Raw genomic sequence first — 11,878 nt, forward strand, 5'->3', positions numbered from 1 at the left:
CCTAGAACGCAAAGGTTGGGGATTTCCGAGACTAAAGTTTGGTTTAAATACCCAGGGGTATATCCTCGGCTTGAAATCTGTATGGCAGCCCCATAGATTGAGATAGCATGTGTATGCATCTCAATTCTGGATACTGAACCAACCTAGTCTGTCACCCTGTTGGAGAATAGGGAAAGCTGCAACCATAGTCAGGGAGAAAAGTAGTACCTGCAGTTCAACCGAGAAGAAGCAAAAGATCCCCAGCAGCATGAGGCACGATATTGTATGTACGGTTCATTTGAAACTGGTGTGACCAGACGAACCGGACGGTATTGTATTCTCCGTGTGAGACGTGGTGAGAATTGCATAATTCTCTTGCATCATTTCTGCATGTAATGCAGTTTGGTTTGATTTCATTCGCCTGCTTAAACTGTCGCATTCATTGTGTATGATTGCTTCGCTACGGCTGCCTTTGCATAATCATAAGTTACGTCCGGCTTTGTGCATATCATTTCGCATCTTGCCCCTTGTCTGCGGGCACATCTTTGTTATCTTGCCTGTTTGTCTAAGTCTTCGGCCTTGTCAAAAATGGGTCATCCCTGGGCTTTGACATTCACTCCCGTCAATTACGACTTCCGAGTTCTGTCAAAGAGGGGCAACTGTAGACACCCCATTTTTGACCGACCATAAGACTCAGTCATCACTAATTGAGCGTTTGGTGATTTTGCATATTGTGCTAGTTTTGAAGTTTCAAAGTCCTGGCTGCAAGCCTTGCCTCCGGACTTCCGGACTCTTTCGTGCCTTGCCTCGGTTTGCGAACCAGGCTCTGTTTTTCTCTGTTTTCTCTTTCCGAAGGGAGGAAGAGGTCTCGTAGATCATCTCTCAGTGGCCGTAGGCTACGTTTCGTGGTCGTAGGCCATTTTTCCCGTTTGGAGCCCGATTTTCGATTTTTCAGAGCCGACGGCCGTGTGCCTCTGTTCGGGACCGCCTAACCACCTCCGTTTGCTCCGATTTTCAGCACACATCTTATTTACTCCCTTTTGGGGGACACTGTGGCTCAAGAGACCAACTTCGTGGTCGAATGCCACCTCCGGTGTTTAACAGCCCATTTTCGGGGCCCCGGGCCGCGCGTTTCGGTCCCCGAACCTCCGTTTTGCATCCGTTTTGGTTCATTTTTGGTGGAGACCTTATTTTCATTGTTAGAAAGCTTGTAGGAGGGTGGGAGGCTAGCAATTTTTCTGAAAAACTAGTTTTATTTCTTCATCGCTCTCCGTCGCCCGTTTTCCTCACTAGAAAGCTAATGTTGACCACTCCCGGGCCACTTTCTTTAGCCCTAAACCCCATATTTGTGTTGTACACATCTGGGAGGCCACCAATATGAATAGGCCGGCCAGTAATTGTCTCTGACCCTTTTGAACCCCTCTAAGAAGTTGGCCTTCCTCTCTCCTGGTTCACATTTTCTGGGTTTTGACCACATATTTGTGTTGTGCACACATGGGAGGCCACCTTTTTAGGGTGGCCGGCCAGCAATTTTGATTGACCCTTTTGACCCCTAGCCGGCCACCCACGGCCCCCTGAACCTTTTGAACCTGGCCGGCCATGATCCCCTCTCCAAGTCTATTCCAGCTGTGCTAGCTGTTTCCCCCTAGATCCTGTATCCGAGGGGCTGCCTTTTGGGGGGGAAATTTGAATTTGTTTTTCCCCCCTTTCCTTGGCCTCTCTCCCTCTTTAAAACCAGCACTCTACCACCATTTTGAAGGGTTAGAAAACCAGCTGGGGCATACACCCTTCCCTCCTCCATTACTCTCCATTTTCAAGCTCCAAACACCCATTGTTCTTGACCTTTACACACCACCTCCAAGCCTACAATCACCACACTCCATTCCAGCAACTTGAGGCTATTTTTCAGAGCTTAGGAACACCATTTCTCGGACCAAAAGCTGCTGGAAGTTTGGACTACAAGGGTGAGCCTCATTTCTCTCTCTTTTTGTTCTATTTTGCATGCAATCTTAGCCTTTGTTGCTTACATTTTTGGGCTCCGACCTGAACTGTAAATAGTAATATTTTGAGCTCCTTTTCATGTTTGATAAGGACCTCTTGCTGTTTGAGGTCTCCTACTGCCACTTGCCTCTTTATCTCTCTTTTAGGCCTTTTTTTGCATGGTATTTTAGTCTTATTTGTCAGCTGTTTTGGACTTTTCCATAAACTGTGAAATGTCTTTTTTTGAGCCCCTCTTTAACTTTGTTGAGGGGCTCTCCTCTGTTTGAGAACAGCTGCTACCACTTGTCTCTTTATCCCTCTTTGAGGCCTTTTTCTTGCATGTTGTTTTAGCTTCACTTGTGTTTATTTTCGAGACTTGATATAAACTGTAAATTACCTTTTTTTGAGCCCCTCTTCAACTTTTTTGAAGGGTTCTTTGCTATTTGGGGCCAGCTGCTGTCCCTCGTCTCTAATCTCTCTTTTAGAGCCATTTTTGCATAATAGATTAGCCCTATTTGTGTTCACTTTTGAGATTTGTTATAAACTGAAAAAAGTCTCATTTTGACATCATCTTCATGTTTGATTAAGTGCATTTTCTTGTTTGAGGTCATATGCTTCCTTGTATGCTTGATTGTCCCTTATTTTGAGCCTTACACCTAAGTTCTTGTTGCATGCTTGGTTTGGCCTTCTAGCCAGTGAAATCCAGTGGATTTTCAGTGGCTAGGACACTGTTTTGAGCCTCCAAATCAGAGGGGGGTGACCCCCTCTCACCTTGACTTGTTTGGTGGTCATTTTTGGCCTTCCAAAGAGACCCTATCTTGCATACTTTGAAGTCACTTTCCAGGGTCAATTTGGTGAGTTTTAAGACTACCACATTTGATTTTAATAGTTGTTTATGCCATGCTAAGTGTCCACCTCGTATGTGCTTAATAATCCATTGCATGGCCCTCTAAAGGAGCTCATCATTTTTGCATGTATTGGTTGCATCTCCATGGTTATTTGGGCATATTTTCACATGTTTTATTCACTGATTTTTTCTGGTTTGGTAAGATTCCATGTGCATCCTATAGTTGCCATATAACTCATGTTTGCTAGTCAAAGTTGCATGCTACTTTAGTCCATCTTGCTAGCATCTTTTGGCCATGCTTTGAACTGGAAATATTCATGTTTTGGGACTGCCTTGGCTCTGTCTTTAGACTTCATGATCAAATAATGCATGCTTTGTATAGCTATAAGTCATTCCATGTGCCCAGTTTCGAGTTTCGGGGTTCATCTCATGCACCGGGTGCCTTTTTTTCCATGTTTTGGGACCATTTTGCATCACATTTTAGTGCTGGAAATTACATGCTTGTATGCCATATTTCATGCATTGTCATGCCTTGTTAGAGTTGCATACTATGCCTTAGGTTCGGTCCTCGATTTGCGTGCATGTGTGCACGCATTCCGATAGTCTCATTTTCATCTAATGGCTACTGATGTGAGTGTGGCTGAGGTCCACTCATGTTGGTGTAAGTCCATTATGTATTGTGTATGCCATTTCGTAGCACTGCGTATGCTAGGTTGTATTTTAGAACATTGTGTATGTCATGTTGCGTTGTGCATTGTGTATGCCATTTCATAGCATTGCGTATGCTAGGTTATATTCTAGTTGCATTGTGTATGCCATTTCATTTGCATTGTGCTTGGGATAGGAGTTAGCCCAAGCACGGGAAACGAGGGACGTTTCGTACTCCGAGTGACGGAACGTGTCTGAATTCCCTATCGCCGACACTCCGGATTACCCATGATGGAGTTCAGGCCTTGTTGTGTCCATATGTGCATTCATTTCATATTGAGTCGTGCAAATCGACTCCTTGGCCATCATGCATCGAGATGCGTGATTGGTGGCACGAGGATCGAGGACTACACTCCCTGAAGAGTAGTCATGCATACATATGTGAAAATACTTTGCCATGCCCCTTTGTTGCTCTCTGTTGCAGCAAATCAGAAATCGGCAGCCTTCTAAAGCTTGGCACGCATTTCGAGAACAATTGGAAATAGAGGCAAATCGGGGCATCGGAGTGGATTTTCGTGCAAGGCAACTCAAGCATGCATCATCCATCATTTTGAACAGAGCTGAGGCAGTCCATGGATTTGCGTGCCAATTTACTGCTTTCCTAGATTAATTTGTTAATTAATTAGGGTTTTGTATTTATTTGGACTGTAATTATTTATTCGGGACTGTATATTATTTATTCGGACCCTCCGGGTGAGGGCACAACTGTAATAAGTGTGCGTGTGTGTGATGTATGTCTTCCAACCCCACGTCTTTCTCCCTTTTATTTACCCGTTTATGATGGTTAGATTAGAGCATGTTTCAATTAGCATACAGTATGATAGCATGTTTGCATTCATTCATCTGTTTTGCATGCACCGGGCTCGGCGCATCATACTAACTACATTATATTTCAATTCCAAGTTGAATACTTGTTAGTTATAGCATTTCGCATGCCATCTTTAGAATAGCCGAGCCTTCTATAGTTGCATTTTTGCATGTGTTGTATTAGGCATTTCTGTATAGTTAGGATCATGCATGGATTTCTAATTAGCTTCTGTTTTGGCTTGGAGTACTCGGTAAGTTTGATGCTTTAGCATCCTTGCATGCGTGTGAGTGACTGCCATGATAGCATGCTTACCATGAGGCTATATGCTTATATGATATAACTGCCTGAATGCCTGTGGGTGAAAGTTGGGTTATTTGAATTGGAACAATTCATTAATTGTGAGTTTTAAAGCCCACTAGATAGTGGCAAAATCATGTTTTCTAAGCCCACCCGAGAGTGGCAAATCCATGTCTTAGCCTACTTGCAGGTAGCACCATCAAACCATTTTCAAAATAAACAAACATGAAACGTTTTGTTCCAATTCAGGCGATCCAGTCTATACTTGTATGCTGTGCGCATCACATAGTAAATCTTGGCTAATAACCGGAATAAGAACGCATAATGTTTTCAAAACTAGATATCATGGTTAGTAGAGGCCGATCTTTGATCGGGCGAGCGAGGGTGCTCACGAAGTGACCTTCCCCAATCGTACCCAAGTTCCCGAGCCGAGGCAACTTTGGTGATGACGGACACGTGGCCTTAGGCAACGAGTCAGGGTTTCCTAAATTCTCCCAAAATAAAATATTTAGGTGGCGACTCTGTATCTGGCAAAGCAGTCCATGTTTCGCACTTCTTTCAAAAAAATCTGTTTTCAAAAACGATTTGCCGGATTTGGACTTTTTGATGATTCATCGGTCTTGCATTGCACTCCGCGAGATTAGATATAGGACCGTGACACAAATCGAGTCTGAACTGTAACATGAGGCCCCAGGGCGCGTCTACAGTGGCCACTTTGTACAAAACAGATTTGAGCCTTATTACATTCAAACAAAACATTTCCTCAGCCATTTCCTTAGACTTAACCGACTAGAGAGAGAGGGAGAGGAGAAAACCTTGTTTTCATCTTGAATTTGCTTGGAGGCTTAGGGTATTTGGAAGATAATTGCAAAATTTAGCTCCTAGACTTGGAGTTGGAGACTTAAGGTAGGGTAATTACCTTCTTGATTGTGTATTTAAGATAGTTCTTGCATGGCTCATGTTACATTCATGTTATATTGAAGAGTTGAGTCTTGAATTGGACCTAGCATGTTGAATTGTAGCATATATCATGCATGCATGTTGCCATTCTTAAGTTTTGAAGTTATTATTCATGAAATTCCACATGCATGTTGATATTTTTGCATTGGACCATGAATTCCTCATGTTTTTTAAAGGATTGGCTCATTTGAGCAAGTGATTGAAGCTTTGAATTGGTTTAAACTCATGTATGTCACATTTGAAATATGTTCTTGAACTTTGGTTTGAAATTAGATTTAATTGAACTACCTTTGGGCTTTGATTTCCAAATTGATCTTTGAAACATGTTATATTATGGGTTTTGAAGTGTTTTCTAGAAAATTAGCCCAAGATGATCGAATTTGATGATTTAAAATTGAGTTTTGAGCTTGAGGTTCAAATCTAGAAATTCCAGATTTTGGACTCACGCTCGAGTGAGGAGTTCTACGCTCGAGCGTAAGCCTTGTGTTCATGCAGTCCGCTCGAGTGAGGAAAGTGGCGCTCGAGCGTGAAATGCGTGTATCCTGTACTTTGCATGTGTTTGCAGTACGCTCGAGCGAGAGAGTTCACGCTCGAGCGAGAGAGTTCACGCTCGAGCGAGGACTTGTGTCTCACGCTCGAGCGTGTATCGAGCGCCCGTCAAGCGTGATTTTTGTGCATCCAGTACTTTTACTGTAGCTTGCAGTCCGCTCAAGCGACAGAAGTTACGCTCGAGCGAAGATCATTTGTCTGCATGTCCGCTCGAGCGTAAAAAGCCATGCTCGAGCGAGACCCTTGTTTTCTGAAAATTCTGAAAAATGTTTTTAAAGTACATCTTTGCATCCTCATTCCATCCTAGGCATTCCTAGGCCTAGTTTAAGGCATCTTAATGGGGATATTGATGTAGAACCACACCGAGTCAAGTAGGGGCTAAGTCTTTGATTCCCGAATATGTAACTTAGTGTGTGTTCATTCTGTCACTGTATAGGGTTGGCTTTCAGAGACGCGCTCTAGTTGCTTGTAGCCCAAAACTCTATGAGTAACAATGTTGTAAAGATATGTTCGAAAATGAATATTTTCTGAATGATCAATTGAACTGTTTTCTGAACTGTTTACTGTTAACTGAATGAATGTTTGTCCTCTATTCTGAACTGTATTGTGGCATCCTTAGCAACTACTGTTACTGTTACAGAGATCTCTGTCAGTTCCTATCTTGGAACTTCTGTTTACTGTTAAGATTGCCATCATTAACTGTTCGGTCTTTTAAGACCTACTGTTTACTGTACTGTTCTGCTAATGGATGTACCACATATGACTGTTATAACTGAATGACTGATATACTGATTCAATGAACTGTTTTCATTACTGTAAGGACATTCATTCTTAACCTCTTTACACATTATGTTATTCACTGGGCTTTAGCTCACTGTTTATATATATATATGTAGGTGTTCAGGCACCAGACCGGAGCTAGGAACGTGGGTTAGACCCCCTTTTGTTAAAGCCAACCACTGTGCCTCACTGCAAGGTTCCGAGCCTGTCAAGCTAGGGCTTTTGGGGTGTTTTAGTTTTCCCCCCTTTTGTTTATGTTCTGTATAGACTGAATGTTGTTGTACTGTACTGTTCTAACAGGGATTAAGTCCCTGTCCTGAATGCTTGTATATATTGTACATACTGTTTGGTACTGCTTGTATATACATATATAAGAAAAGTCTTTTTGCATACAGACTGTCACAGCTCATTGGACATCTTTTAATTACTGTATTGGCTTCCGCCAGCCCCTGTACTCTGAATTATTGTTTTACTGTTAAGCAGGCCTTCGGTAATCTCGGATTACTGGCCGGTTACGGTGCTAAACCCCTAGGGGCGGGTTTGGGTCGTGACATTGTGAATCTTGATTTCTTGTATAGTGAGATTGTCAGACAATGGAACGATTTCATAATCAGCTTCAACTGCCTTCCAAAGATCAACTGCTTGCAAATAACCAATCATCCTTACTGCCCATGTTTGATAATTCTCACCAGTGAAAACTGGTGGTGTTATTGAAGAGATAGCATTTAAGGCCATGCTTAGCAAGGTTAGGTGTTTATGTGTTTTGGTGAAAGATCACTCTCAAGATTTCTCACACTGGCCCCTTAAGAAAATAGCTCTGATACCAATATGTTGTTATTTTTACAAGAACAGTAACAAAATAAGAACATAAATGAGCTGCAAAAATGACCATATATTTTATTGACTAAAAAGTGCTTTATATAGAAGAGAAATATAATAGAAATGCATAACAAATTGCAAAGAAATAGCATCACAAGCCCATGCATACATGAGCTTATATTTTAGTTCCCTATTTTCTAGTAACAACTACTTTGAAGCTTTCAAACATTTTGAATTATTCAAAAAAACTCTAGCAACTTTGTTTCAGCAATCTTTTAATATCTTAGCAGCCTACTCAGAATGACACATCAGCAGCTGAGTCATCTTCTGTAACAACCCCAATCCGTTATTAACTAATATTGCTTGATTAAGAATGCCTAATGAGTAATTAAAATGAAGTCTTGAGTTAATTGCATGTGTTATATGATATTTGTGTTTATATCTGCTTGCCATAGAAATATTTGTCTATGCTTCTGTTTTGTTCTGCGAATTAAAGGCCTTATCGACCATAGAATACGAAATTGACTGAGATTACGTGTTATTTAGGATTTTTAGAAAATTATGGTAGGTTCAATTGAAATTTAATTCAGAACGAAATAATTAAAATAAAATAATCCCTAGTGATCATCCTTAACTCAAGTTAATTAAACTCCTTAATCAAGCCTATATAAGGCTTATAAGCACATGCTAGACTCATCACTTTCTACCCTTCTTGAAACTAAACATAAAAGAGAGAGAGAGTGAATAGGCCAGAATTGAACTCAAGTAGGAAGAAATGAAAAGTTTCTATGGTTGGAAGGAATTTGCTAGGAGACGTGAAGAGTTGCTCAAGATTATCACAAAGCCTTAAAGAATTGAGAATGCTAGGTAAGAATCTTGTCTTTAAGCTTTGTATTCAAGACACTAGTGCAAGAAGTCTAGAGATTGAAATGGTTAATCATGAGAATTGAGCTTAGATTGAGGAATTTGGGAACATTCATGCATGCATGTGCATATCATGAAGTTTTGAAGTTGTTTTTAGAAGAATTTTCACATGCATGACCTTACCTTGGCGATCTTTTAAGAATTCAACATGTTTTTGTACCAAACATCTCAATTGATCATGTTTTGGAAAGTTGAAGCTCATATCATTACATGCATGTCACATTTTCAAAGTTTGAGCTTGATTTTGTACAATTGGCAAAGCTTTAAGGCATGATTTTGCAAAATGATTTGTAATTCACTATGCACTATGAGTTTCTTAATGTTTTCCTAAGTTTTGGCCCAAAAGGATGTGTTTTGATGCTTTGAAAATAGATTTTGAACTTGAATCAGCAATCTAGAAATTCCAGAATTTGCACCCTCCGCTCGAGCGGTGGAGGTTGCGCTCTAGCGGATAATGCAAGCTCCCAATACTTTTGTAGAGTTTGGGAGTTGGCTCGAGCAGCAGAACTTACGCTCGAACGACCACCCTTATTCTTGACCCTCTACTCGAGCGACCACAGTTATGCTCGAGCGTAAAGTGAGAGCTCCCAAAAGTTTTATAGACTTTTTTAGACCGCACGTATGAAGTTGCGGTAGAGCAGAGACCCTATTTACTCAGTCTTTGGCTCAAGCAACCGTCGAGCGTCCGCCGAGTGAAAAAATCATGCAACCAGTACTTTTGTAGACTTTGTAGACTGCTCGAGCGACCGATGTTGCGCTCGAGCGGACTGTCCTATTTTTGTAAATTTGACTAAGTGTTCCAAAGCACAAATCCTAGGCATTCCTAAGCCCTAATTAAGACATAATAATGAGGATAAGACATAGGAACACACATCATGAAAGATGAATAATAAATTTAATATCTGTGACACATGTGTTCAATGTGTATCCGCTATGTGTTTGTGTAGGTCACGTGCTGTAACTGTCTGATTTGTCTGCTTAACCTGTTCTATTATTGGACCCATCTGAGTGATTAATAATTTTGTAAAGCTATGTTCAATTATAAGTTTTTTCTGAATGATATAAGATGATCTATTTTCTGAAATATTATTTTCTACATGAATAAATGGTTGTCCAATGTTTCTGAAATGTATTCATGGTATCCTTAGCTTCAGATAACAACTGTTGTCTGTTCTGTTATGTCCCAATTATGGATCAACTGTATGTCTCTTGATCCAACCGTCATGGATCCTTCTGTATACGTCTCATTTATGGGCCAACTGTATGTCTCATGAGGCAATTGTATTGTCTCCATGCACATGAGTCAGCTGTATGCCTTCATGGTCGTCCATTTATGGGTCAACTGTTTCTGTTAGTACTACTGGATGTACCACATACGATTAACCGTAAATTCTGATTATGAATATGATTTTGATTCCATTTCTGATATGAATTGAATTCAGTTTTATGTATCTGTTATGGACAACATTCATTAAACCCTTTGCTCTATTATTATTCATTGGGCTCCAGCTTAATATATTATTTATGTATGTAGGTGATTAGGCGCGTAACCAGGCTATGAGATGATTGCCTGGAATTATGTTTTGTCGGCCAACCTTTGTGCCTCCCAAGGGGGTTCCGGAAAGAGTCAAGTGGTCGAGTTTTGTGAACCAGTGTAAGACTTTGTTTTCTTTTATTGAAATCTAAACAAATTTCTATTTATCTATATACAGGACTAAGCCCCATTTTGGTTTTATCTGTACATGTGAGTGACATAAGACTAATATAATTATGATGTCACATATGTGTATATAAAGTTTTAAATTTCTGTTCCATATATGTTTGCACAGCTTTATGGACATTGTATTTTGTATAGTTGCTTCTGCTAGTCCTTAATTATAAGTTATTCTGTATAGAGGCCTTTGGTAATCCAAGGATTATTGGTCGGTTATGAAGCTAAACCTATAGGAGCGGATTTGGGTCGTGACACTTTCTCAATAGAAACAAGCACAAAACGTTATGTAATTTTTGAATTGAAGTGCACTATCAGCCCCATTAACAAATTAAATGAAAAGGCTAAAATACATTTTTAAATGACTTTAATTTTTAAACCATAGACATTTTCGTAAGTTTTTTTAGAGGCAAAATTCATTTTAACCTCTGTATTTTTCTCCATGTGCGATTTATCTATCTGACATTTAAAAATGAACACATAATTTCTTTATATCCTAACATTATAAACCACACAAAAAATTATGTATTTAGTTTCATATGACAGAAGGTAACCACACAAAATAAACCTAAATTAAAGTTTGCCCCTTACAAAATTAATTAAAGTCTTACACATGATTCATAATTAAAAAAAAAAAAAAAGAAAGACTTTCATAACTAGAATACTTTCATAATTAGGATGTAGGGTGGACACTTTTGAAAGGTGTATATAATAAAATTCGCCTCTCTTAATATGTTGTGTTGTAAATAGAAATTTTTTAAAGAGGGTTATTGAGAGTGACAGAAAACTACTTGCCAAGTGGGAGCATAGAATTCGTCTCATTCTTCCATGCTTTTATTTTAATTTTTCCTATTTTCTTTTCTTACTTTTTTTTTTTTTTAAGACTGACAAAAGAAAGGAAGCTTTGTTTATGGAATAAGTATACACACAAAAGACGATTACGTCAATAAAGGCGAGGGAAATGCAAAGAACCTCACAGTATAATTATACAATTCCAACTAACTTGACACAGAAGAATTTACCCAATTATTTGTTAGCATACACCTCAAGGTTGGTGAGGAGCCAAACCCAAAAGAAGAAAAACAAAACAATAAGATAGCAAACAGATTAATGCCACCAAACAGCTGCTTTCCAGATCAGTGGTACTTCCACCCCTACATCTACAATCCACATGGATAACCACTACACTCCAAACCATCAGACAACAACAAATGTTAGAAAATAATAATTCTTCGGCAATTTTAATTTGAGATTAAAGTGAAACTCAATCATCGGTTGAAATAAGTCTAAGTGGATTTATATTATCTTAAGTGAGAAAATTATAATATGAAAATAATGAGTCGAAACTATTAGGTTGTGAATGAGAATTGTCTCATAAAGTGGGCATCAATAAAAGTTGGGTTTAGATTTGGATTTAGTCTTGGTTTGGACTTGGACTGGGCCTAGGCTTGTGCTTATGCATATGCTGGGTTTGGTCTTAAACTTGGATTTAGACTTGGATTTAGTCTTGAGCTTG

The sequence above is a fragment of the Camellia sinensis genome, chromosome 8 (assembly GCF_055761805.1).
Source record: "Camellia sinensis isolate YWXY chromosome 8, ASM5576180v1, whole genome shotgun sequence".
Lineage (NCBI taxonomy): Eukaryota > Viridiplantae > Streptophyta > Magnoliopsida > Ericales > Theaceae > Camellia > Camellia sinensis.